The sequence below is a fragment of the Arvicanthis niloticus genome, chromosome 30 (genome assembly GCF_011762505.2).
Source record: "Arvicanthis niloticus isolate mArvNil1 chromosome 30, mArvNil1.pat.X, whole genome shotgun sequence".
Lineage (NCBI taxonomy): Eukaryota > Metazoa > Chordata > Mammalia > Rodentia > Muridae > Arvicanthis > Arvicanthis niloticus.
In genome coordinates this window covers 4,464,333-4,474,965 of record NC_133438.1, presented here as the reverse complement: position 1 = coordinate 4,474,965, position 10,633 = coordinate 4,464,333, and positions in this window count along the sequence as shown.

The following is a 10,633-nucleotide window of genomic DNA, read 5'->3' as shown; positions in this document are numbered from 1 at the left end:
TTGGATGGCCGAGCTGGTGAGAGTGGCTGGAGCCAACCCTGATGACCTGGAAATTGATGCCTAGGAGGGGGAGGGGGAGAACTGACTCCTTAAAGTTGTCCTCTCACCTCTAAACATGCACTGACATTTTTCTTATGTTTTCTTAAAGACACAGTGCTGTGTTATTTACAGAGGATTTTTCTTTTCCCTGCACTAGGCAACACGGCCTCAAGGCAGTCTTAAGTATACAGGAGGGGGCTGGCGAGGTGGCTTGCTGGTTAAGTGCAATGGCTGTTCTTGCAGAAGACCTGGGCTCAGTTTCCAGCACCCACATCAAGCTGCTCACAGTCGATTGTAATTTCAGTTCTAGGGTCTCTGACCCCTGTCCCCAGGGCAGAGGTGCGGAGGTTCTATGCAAGTATTGTGTGTTTCATACAAGGGTCTGGAAGAACGGAAGATGTGGGTATCTGTGGGGAAGGGTCCCATGGGTCCTGAAGACAGTCATACATACTTATACATTTTCTCTCAACAAACTCTCTTGTTTCCTTCCTTCTCCCTTACTGCTTCCCTACTGATTTTTGAGCACTGCCTGTGTAGAGGTCAGAGGGCAAGCTGAGGTGTTGATACTCACCCTTTGCCTTGTTGGGAGCAGGGTCTCTTGTTTACAGCTATGGAGCTGTGAACACCAGGGGAGCTGGCTGAGAGCCTCAGTGTACTTTCCTGACTTTACCCTTTGTCCATTTCAGCGCAGGACAACCAGGATTACATATGCACATTCCTGCAACTGGTTGCTACATGAGTTCTGGGATTTGAACTCCTGGCCTCAAGCTTGCCAGGTGTTGTTTATCTACTAAATCATCTCCCCATTGTATATGTGTTTTTGTGTTTTCTGTCTGTCTCTCTTCTCCCTCCCCCCTCTCTCCCTTCATCACTCGGGGTCTTTCACTTGTCTCTTTAAGATTTATTTTATTTATCTTATGTGCATGTGTGTCATGCCATGTATGTCCCAATGCCTGCCAAGGACAGAAGGTACAGGATTCCCTAGAACTGGAGTCAGAAGAGTTGTGAGCCACCTGGTATAGGTACTGAGACAGAACCCAGGTCTTTCACAATAGTAGCAAGTTTTTTTGTTTGTTTGTTTTTGTTTTTTTTGAGATGGGGTTTCTTTAGGTAGCTCTGGCTATCTTGGAATCTACTCCATAGACCAGGCTGTCTTCAAACTCAGAGATCCGCCTGCCTCTGCCTTTGCCTCCTGAGTGCTGGGATTAAAGGTGTGTGCCACCACTGCCTCTGGTATCAAGTGTTCTTAAACACTGGGCCATCTCTTCAGTCTCATCTTTTTCTCTATTTATTTGTGTGTGTGTGTGTGTGTGTGTGTGTGTGTGTGTGTGTGTGTGTGTGAGATACCAGAAGAGAGTTTCAGATTCCCTGAAGTTGAAGTTATAGGCAATTGTAAGCTTCAATGTGCATGCTGAGAACCAAACTTATGTCCTCTGGAAGAGCAAGAGGCACTTTTAACTGCTAAACCATCTCTCCAGGTTCTGTCTGTCTGTCTGTCTGTCTGTCTTTCTCTTGCTTTCATTTTTCATTCATTTTAAGACAGTGTCATATATCCCAGGCTGGCTTCAAATCCAAGGATGACCTTGCATTTTTGGCCCTCCAACTTGCACCTCTGTAGTGCTTGAATGTTATATGAGCAGCCTGGTCCTTGCTTGTAGCCGCCCGTGGCCACAAGTCAACTGGGTCCACCTGAAAGGGGGGCTGGGAATGAAAGGGGAAGGAGGGCGAGAAGAGATGAGGCCAAGACAAAGTTCTCTGATCAAGGCCCAAAGCTTTAATGTTCGGCTCTCAATTTAAAGGGGAAGACCCAACCCACAACCCCTCCTGGTTCCAGATGGGTGGGATAGTCCATAGTCCATTCCAGGTCATGACCGGAGATGTCTCAAGGCAAGCCCAGGGGCAGTTCTGCTTCTGTGTTCCGGGCAGCCAAGGTGGGTAACTCCACCTAGATCCCGTCACTTGACCTTGTTGTGGTAACCAAGGTCTCTTTAGGCTTGCTCATGGTGGGGGGGAAGGTACACTTGCTTTATTTAAACACGTATTTCAAAATGAGGCTCACAACAACAACAACAAAAATTTAAAAAACCTTAGACCAGATGTGGCATGTACCTATAATCCCAATACTTCAGAGCGGAGAGAGGAAGATCAGAGTTTGAAGTAAGAGTGAGTTTAAAAGTGATACCTTTGTAGGTTTATCCTGTAGCACGAGCCTGCCATTCCAGTCATTAAAAATGTTGAGGTGGGGGGATCAAAAATTCCACGCCAGCTTGGGCTACAGAATGAATTCAAGGCCACCCTGAGAAAATCAGTCAGATTCTGTTTCAAAATAAAACAAATTAAACTAGGGAGATAGATAGTTCAATAATAAATCAAATGCCCCAGGAGCTTGGGGTGTGGCTCAGTGGTAGAGTCCCTGCCTAGAGTCCCTCAGTGAGGAGCTGGGGTGTAGCTCAGTGGTACAATCCTTGTGTATGAGAAGCCCTAAATTCAGTTTCCGTTTACCCACCACACATAAACGACAGAGAGACAAGAGATGCCAAAAGAAACAGATAACAGATCAAAATATGTTCATTTTAGGTTTTTTTTTTCTGTGTCATATTTAAAATAAAAAGACTTTACCGACTGTTGGTCCATAGTGATGATGTCATAATATAGCATACGGCCCATCTCATCCGGCTGTAGACACTGTGTACGCGTGCGTGGGCGCGTGCGTGCGTGCGTGCATGCGCGCGCGTGTGTAGATCAATTCCACTCAGTAAAGTGCTTGTTTGGCTTTTTTTTTTTTTTTTTTTTTTGGTTTTTTGAGACAGGGTTTCTCTGTGTAGCCCCTGCTGTCCTGGAACTCACTCTGTAGACCAGGCTGGCCTCGAACTCAGAAATCCTCCTGCCTCTGCCTCTGCCTCCCAAGTGCTGGGATTAAAGGCGTGCTCAGTAAAGTTCTTTAAACATCAGAGCGGCACACATCCCTGCTCTGGAGCCTAACTCTCGATCTCTTTGTAGCATTCCTTAGCTGTATGCTCTGCTCTTCCAGGATGGCCCGCTCCATGCATCTGGTCCTCTCCCTCACCACCTTGCTGAGCCTGGCAGATAGACTGGAATCTGCACCTACTCACAGGGCAACAGCTTTCTCCATTACTTCCCCCTGGGGAGAGGTTTTAAATCTTTTTCTGCTCTGATCCAGGGGAACGTTAGGGGGACAGCCTAATGTTGTGAAACTGAGAAGAATGATAGGAACTGAACTCGTCAACGTGACTCTAGAAGTGGAGTCGAGCACAAGAGAAAAAAAAATACAGGATTGGAATTTAGTTTATTCAGCCGGATGTGATGGCACCTATCAATTATCCCAGCACTCAAGAAGCAGGGACAGAAAGGCTCTGTGTTCAAGGAGAAAAAGGAGTGATGGACTTAGCTCAGTTGATGGAGCACTCGCCGGCATGCAAGAAGCCCTGGTTTCCATATCCACAGGGTGTGGTAGTGTAGGCCTCCAATCCCAGCATTCTCAAAGCAGAACAGAGGGATCAGGAGTGGAAGAACAACTTCCTCTAGTAGTAGTATTATTGGGGCTAGCCTGGGCAACATGAGACCCTGTCTGAAGGAAAAAATAAAATAAAGAAGAGGGCTGACGAGATGGGCTCAGTGGATTAAAAAAAAAAAACAACAAACAAACAAAACAAATAAACAAACAAACAAAACCACTCGTGGCATAAGCCTGATGACTTGAGTTTGATCAGGAGAGGACTGACCTCTGAGAATGGTGGCCTGACCTCCAGGAGCATACTATGGTGTGCATGTGAACACACACACACACACACACACACACACACACGAAGAAATGAAAAAGAAAAAAAAGCCAGCATGGTGGGTGATGTATGCCTGAAATCCCAGATCCTAGGGCAAGATTCCTATTAGATTGAGGGCAGCCAACTCTCCAAATCCAGTCTCAAACACAAGGAACAAAGATAGACCAGGTGTGGTGGCCCTTGCCTTTAATCTCAGTACCAAGGAGGCGAGGGTAGGCTGAGCCCTGAGAATTTGATATAAACAGTGGAGAGTCAGGCCTGGCATGCTTGGATGGTTTTTTGGTTTTGGTTTGTTTTTGAGACAAGATTGCCATTGGAGAACTGGGCAGCAGTGGTAGAGGCCTTTAAATCCCAGCACTCTAGAGACAGAGGCAGGAGGAGCTCTATGAGTCCCAGGCCAGTCTGGTTTACATAGAAAGTTCCAGGACGGCCAAGGCTACATAGAAAGATCCTGTCTCAAAACAAAACTTAAAGATCTTTCTCCCAGGCTGACCACCACTTCTCCCTGTGCCTTAAAATGATCAAGACCCGAAACTTTTCATTTTACCTCAGGAATGCTGGGGTTCCAGGGGTGTACTATCACACCCAGTTTTATGTAGTGCTGGAACTCAAACACAGGGCTTCATGAATGTTGGGAAGGCAGTCTACAGACTTAGTGACATCCCTAGGCCATACCTCCAAGCTCTTGGTAAAGTTATATCTCAGTGTAAGGTTAATGGGTTGAGCTACTACTATCGGGCTGAACTCCTTTAGGTGGATCAACTAGAACCATGTCACATGACCTAAAGACAACATCTGAATATGCAGTTACTGCCCGTAAAGACCATTCAAGTACTCTAAGCTTGTAAATAACTAGGAGAATAAACTTAACATTTTCACAGAGCCAAGGGTGGTGATTTCCGGGCTTCGGAGGCAGACACAGGAGAGATGAGAAGGAAGTTCAAGGTCATCCTGGACTATATCGCAAGTTCAAATCCCGTCTTGACCTTTGGCTAAGATCAAGTGTAGCAAATTCAAGATCAGCCTGGGCTGGGGCTGGGTGAGAACCTTGTTACACTGTGTCTGTCGTGGGCCACCAGGAAGGAAAGAGAGTACACCAGTGGGCTCTTCAAACTGAAAAATCTTTTATTATTCACACCACATAATTGATTTTTTTATTATTCACACCGAGTGATCAAAGTTACTGATCTATGAGAGCTGTCAAACTAGGACTCAGGAGGCTTGTTTCTTCTGACAGCCTGAGTAGGGGCCGAAACAGGGTTAATAGGCATAAAAACCACAAGTATCTGGGCCAAGTTACAGTTACAATTCTCACCGATCAGAACTTGGGACTTTTCCCAACGTTCTATTATTGTCAACTGACACTGAATGTAAGTGGTTTTGTCCAACTGATCAAATTCGTTTGTTCTTTCTATTGTTAGGAACAGGCCTTATGTTTTGGGGAACTACTGTTGCTTAGAGAGGGGGCTGGTTAGCGTAGGTGAAATGGGGTCTGAAGTTAAAATGGTCGTACTCAAGACAAGTTTCTTTACCTGTTCCCAACACCTTGTCTCGAATAATTGAAGACAAAAGAATAGTAATAACAACAAAATATCCTCAGATATACATAGTCACACAAAGGATAAGCATGGGAGGTAATGCATTTGTCAGTAAAGTCCCACGAATTGCATTTTACAATGCATTGGACTGTCCACCATAAATACTTCAATTTTCATTTGTCAGTTAAAAAGATGCTAAGAGCGGAACCAGAGAGATTTCTCAGTGGTTAAGAATGATATCTCTTTCCCAAAAAATCAGAGTTCAGCTCCCAGGAACCCATGTCAGGTGCTTTACAAGTAGGAAAATACATCCTCTTTTAAAATGCTAAACAAAACCAAAAAGGTAAGAGGTCAGTATTTGGTTTCCTGAGATTTAAAGGCTGACTGACCTTCATAGTAGCTGGGTCCTTTGCAACACATCTCTCTCCGTTCCCCTTCTCCCTCTGTCCCTTCCTTTCCCCCCCTCCCCCCAGAGAGGGCAATGGTTCTCAGCATGTGGGTCACCCACATATCCGCATAGCAGATATTTATATTATTATTCATAACAGTAACAAATTATAATTATGGAGTAGCAAGGAGAAAATTTTTATGGTCGTGGGTCACCACAACATAAACAGCTGTATTAAAGGGTCACAGTGTTATGAAGGTTGAGAACCATTGAACCATAGGGTCTCATGTTGGCAGGCTGGCCTCAAATTAAGTATCGGAGGATAAACTCTTTTTATTTGTTTGTTTAAATAGGGTATCTATCTATCTATCTATCTATCTATCTATCTATCTATCTATCTATGTATCTATCTATGTATCTACCTACCTATCTATCTATCTATCTATCTATCTATGTATCTATCTATGTATCTACCTATCTATCTATCATCTATCTATCTACCTATCTATCATCTATCTATCTATCTATCTATCTATCTATCTATCTATCTATGTATGTATCTATCTATCTATCTATCTATCTATCTATCTATCTATCTATCTATGTATGTATCTATCTATCTATCTATCTATCTATCTATCTATGTATCTATCTATGTATGTATCTATGTATCTATGTATCTATCTATGTATCTATCTATGTATCTATCTATGTATCTATCTATGTATCTATCTATCTATCTATGGCTGTCCCAGAACTTGATATCTAGACCAGGCTGGCCTTGAATTCAGAGATCCATCTGCCTTTGCCTCCTGAGTTAATCTACTTGTAAACATATCTTTGGGATCCTGGTCTTCCTGCCTTCACCTCCTCAGTACTTTATTACAGGATTTCAGATGTTTTATTCAGTGCTGGGGACTGAACCCAGGGACTCATGTTTGCTAGGCAGGCGCTCTACTAACTGAGACGCAGCCTTGGTTACCATTTATTTAGTTTTTATTCTGAGGTAGCATTTCACTGTGTTGTCCAGGCTGGGCCAGAAAGGAAGGTCTTGAACTTAGAATTCTCCTTTCTCAAACCTCCTTGGGAAGAGCTGAGAAAATAGGCCTGGACCACCACGTCTGGTTCTCGCCATCCTTTACAGATTATACTAGTGCACTGTTAACTCCCAAGCACCGTGATGTGATGTGCCATTGTTCTCAGAACACATCAGTCTCCAGTCACAGAAACTTTAGTGGTTTTTTTGTTTGTTTGTTTTGTTTTGTTTTGTTTGAGACAAGGTTTCTCTGTGTAGTCTTGGCTTTCCAGAATTGACTCTGTAGACCAGACTGGCCTTGAACTAAGAGACAGCCACCTGTTATAGGCATGTGCCACCACTATCTGGCTTCACAGAAACCTTACACAAAGTGTGTAGGGAGCTGTGGAGTAAATTTAAGATACCTTAAGACTAAGTTCCCAGCACAAAGGAGATTTATTTGCCCAGAGGAACAGAAGGCAAAGATAAGAGATAAAGACAGGAGACAGAGGGCAAGGGAGAAGGGGAAGGGAACAGGGAGGGGGGAGAACAGTAAAGGGAGATTGGTAAGGGGTATTTGTCCCAAGGGACAAAGGACTGACTCTGCATGGAGAGGAGACAGATGTGGCCCCACACGTAAATGGCAGTTTATAAAGGTAAAATGGGAAACCCTATGTTTAGGGAGAGATGTTTCATTGTGATTGGACATGTTAATTGGGTGAGCCAAGGGGGGCTTATGCTTGCTGCACTTTAATGCCTTGATAGCTGGACCTTGGTAGTTGGCCTCAGGAGGAGGGATTGGCCAGATAAGGGAATAGGCCTTGGGGGCTAGCTTTAGGAATGTAGTCTGAGGGTTTTTGCAAGGCAGAGGGAGACAGGGAGAAAGAGAAAGGTAAGGCCTGCCAGAACCAGGTTTTCCATGCTCAGGTTGGACTGGCTAGAGTCCCCTCATGGTAGAGTCAACATTGTGGTGTGTTCACCAGGGAAGTCTTTATCAGCCAGCTGGTGATTCCACTGAATGTCCAGGATCCCAGTGTAGCCCCGAGCCTTTCTCAGGGTGAGCTTTTAAGCACTTAACAAAAACAGTCAGCTAGAAGCAGAACTACAGAAACTTAAAAAAAAAAAAAAAAAAAAAAGTAAGGTTAGTACATTTATAGACATTCCCAGAACTTTGATGGATTAGGTCTTGGTTTTAGCAGGTGGTACTGTGAACATGATGAGTTTATGGCTAGAATAGTACTTTCATAATAGAGTACATTGTGTTAAGGTGTGTGTGTGGGGGGGATTACTAAGGGCCAGTTACAGTCAACTCCCAATATCCTTCCTCAGCATCTGTTCCTGAAGCAAGGCTTTTCAAATCTCCCTTTCCATTCCAACCTGTCATATTTTAAATATCGTGTTTCTTACACTATGTCTGTCTGTCTGTCTGTCTGTCTGTCTGTCTGTCTCTGTCTGCCTGTCGTGTGTGTGTGTGTGTGTGTGTGTGTGTGTGTGTGTGTGTGTGTTATACAGAGAGAGTTTGGAGGTCATAAGATAACCTGCAGGAGTCACTTCTCTCTTTCTACCATGTGGGACCTGGAGACCAAAGTCATTCTTGGTACAAAAGTGCCGTAACCATTGAGCGAGTGATCTTGCCTGGGTCCTCCACTTTCTGGATTGTAGGAAGTCCTACTTGCACGGGGCTGAAACAGGGACTAAGCAAAGCTCCGTTGTGTCATTGGCTAGTAGTATTGAGGTGGCATGGTGAACTGCATCACCCCAGACTTGAGGGATCTTGGCAATTTGCTGTCTGAGTCCTCACTTCTGCATCTCTTCCAGGGACGAGGAGGCTGGACCCTTAATAGTGCTGGTTACCTCCTGGGTCCTGGAAAGTGCTTTTTCTTCATGTCTCATGCCCCCACTGGTGCCTACCTGAGGCTAGTGGCTTTGTGTCCCTGCAAAGACACTAGATTAGTTGTGTTTGCATCACTGTGACTGAAATACCTGATGAGGGTAGAAAGATTCATTTGGCTCTTGATTTCAGAGGGTTTCCCTCCATCACAGTAAGCAAGACTTGGATAGCAGGGTTGGATCATGGATGAGGGAGAGTGTGGAAGAAGCCAGGGGTCATTGTGTAGCCAAAACTATGAGTCGGACCACAACCTTCAAAGGCTCACCCCTAGAGACCGATTTTCTTCAGTTAGGCTCCACCTCCTAAACGTTCCACAACCTTTTAGAAATCCCAGGGGAATGAACAAGTATTCAAAACACAAGGCCGTGGGAGATGGCTCAGGTTCAAACCATAGCATCCATATCTACATGGGTCTGAAGGGTGAGTCCAGGTGGCAGGCTAGGTACAGAGCCTGTTGAGGGTTCAAATTTCAGCTCTGCCACTTGCTTGACATGCAGGATGAATCTCACCGTGCCTCCATTGCTGGCTATGAAATGGGGAGGACACTGGTGGCCCCCACGTTCATGAGAGTTGATGAGGCTTACTTACTAACTTACTTAGGTAAGTTAGCTGTCGCTCATTTGGCAGCGTTCCCGCCTAGCACACTGGAAACCTTGGGTTGGAGGCCCACAACAGTGCAGACTGAGGTCTATCCCAGACCTGTGATCTCAGCACTTGAGAGGTAGAGGCGAGTGGATCAGGACATCAAGGTCATCATGAGCTTCTTAGGGAATCTGAGGCTAGCCTGTGGTACCTGAGACCCTGCCTCAGAAATAAAATAAAATTAGAAAAGAGGTCCAGCAAGATTGCTCAGTGGTTAAAGGCACTTGCAGTCTGGTGGTGCAGACCTCATGACCTGAGTTTGATCCTAAAACCTACAGAAAGGGAGAGGGAAGTGACTGATCAGAGGACTCAGTATATGGGTGAAGGTATTTCCCTCCAATCGCTGACTTGGGTTTCAGCCCCCAGTATCCACAGGGTGCAAGGAGGGAAGCAGTTGCTACAGGATGTCTTCTGTCTTCCACAAGGTGACTTGCCATGAATGCACCTGTACATATGTTGTGCGCACCTCTTTTGTGTCCCCTTCGCCCTCAAAAAAGGACACGGAGACAGTAATCGGGTATCACTACAGACGAGGCTTTACTTCTTGTAACAGCAGAAGCGGAAAAGGCCCCAAGCCCGGGAAAGGCACTGTTATATATACCCTAGAGTGGCGTGTTCACTTCTGATTGGCTGTTCACTCATCACCCCATATTACGCCCCGGGATGGGCAGTGACTTTTGCACCTGCGCAGTCAGTTGTTTACAAGTGGGAGGACAGGATGCCCGCGCCATCTTGAAATGGCGAATCACTGCGGCTCCCAACATACATATAAATACATAATAAATAAATGCCCCAATAAATGTAATATTTAACCAATGAATTAAGCAGCCTTGGCTCACAGTGGGTACCATACTCTCTGCCCACGGTGGTTACCATGATTTGCATGGCAGTCTTTCTTGGTTTGCTTCCAACCCTGCCTCTCCACTTCTTGGAATGATTTTTCTTAGCAGCAGAATCTGTACTTAGCCACATTCTGTTCAGTCCCCACCCCATCCACCACACACCATCCTCCCAACTATGCCTGAGGGAGGCTAGGCTCAGTTTGCTAGAATTAAAATTGGGCCAGGTGTGCTGGGGTTCCTTAAATCCTTGCACTCAGGAGACAGAGGCAAGTAGATCTCTGTGAGTTCAAGGCCAGTCTGGACTACCATAGTGAGATCCAGGAGAGCCAGGGCTGCATATTAAGAATTTGTTCCAAATGTAAAGGAGATGAGCAGAGGTCCTGTGTTCAGGTTTATAAACCATTCTCTGCAGGTAGTCACACTCCTGACATCATGGATGATCTTGGCCTGTAAAATCATTAACCAAACTGCTTCACTA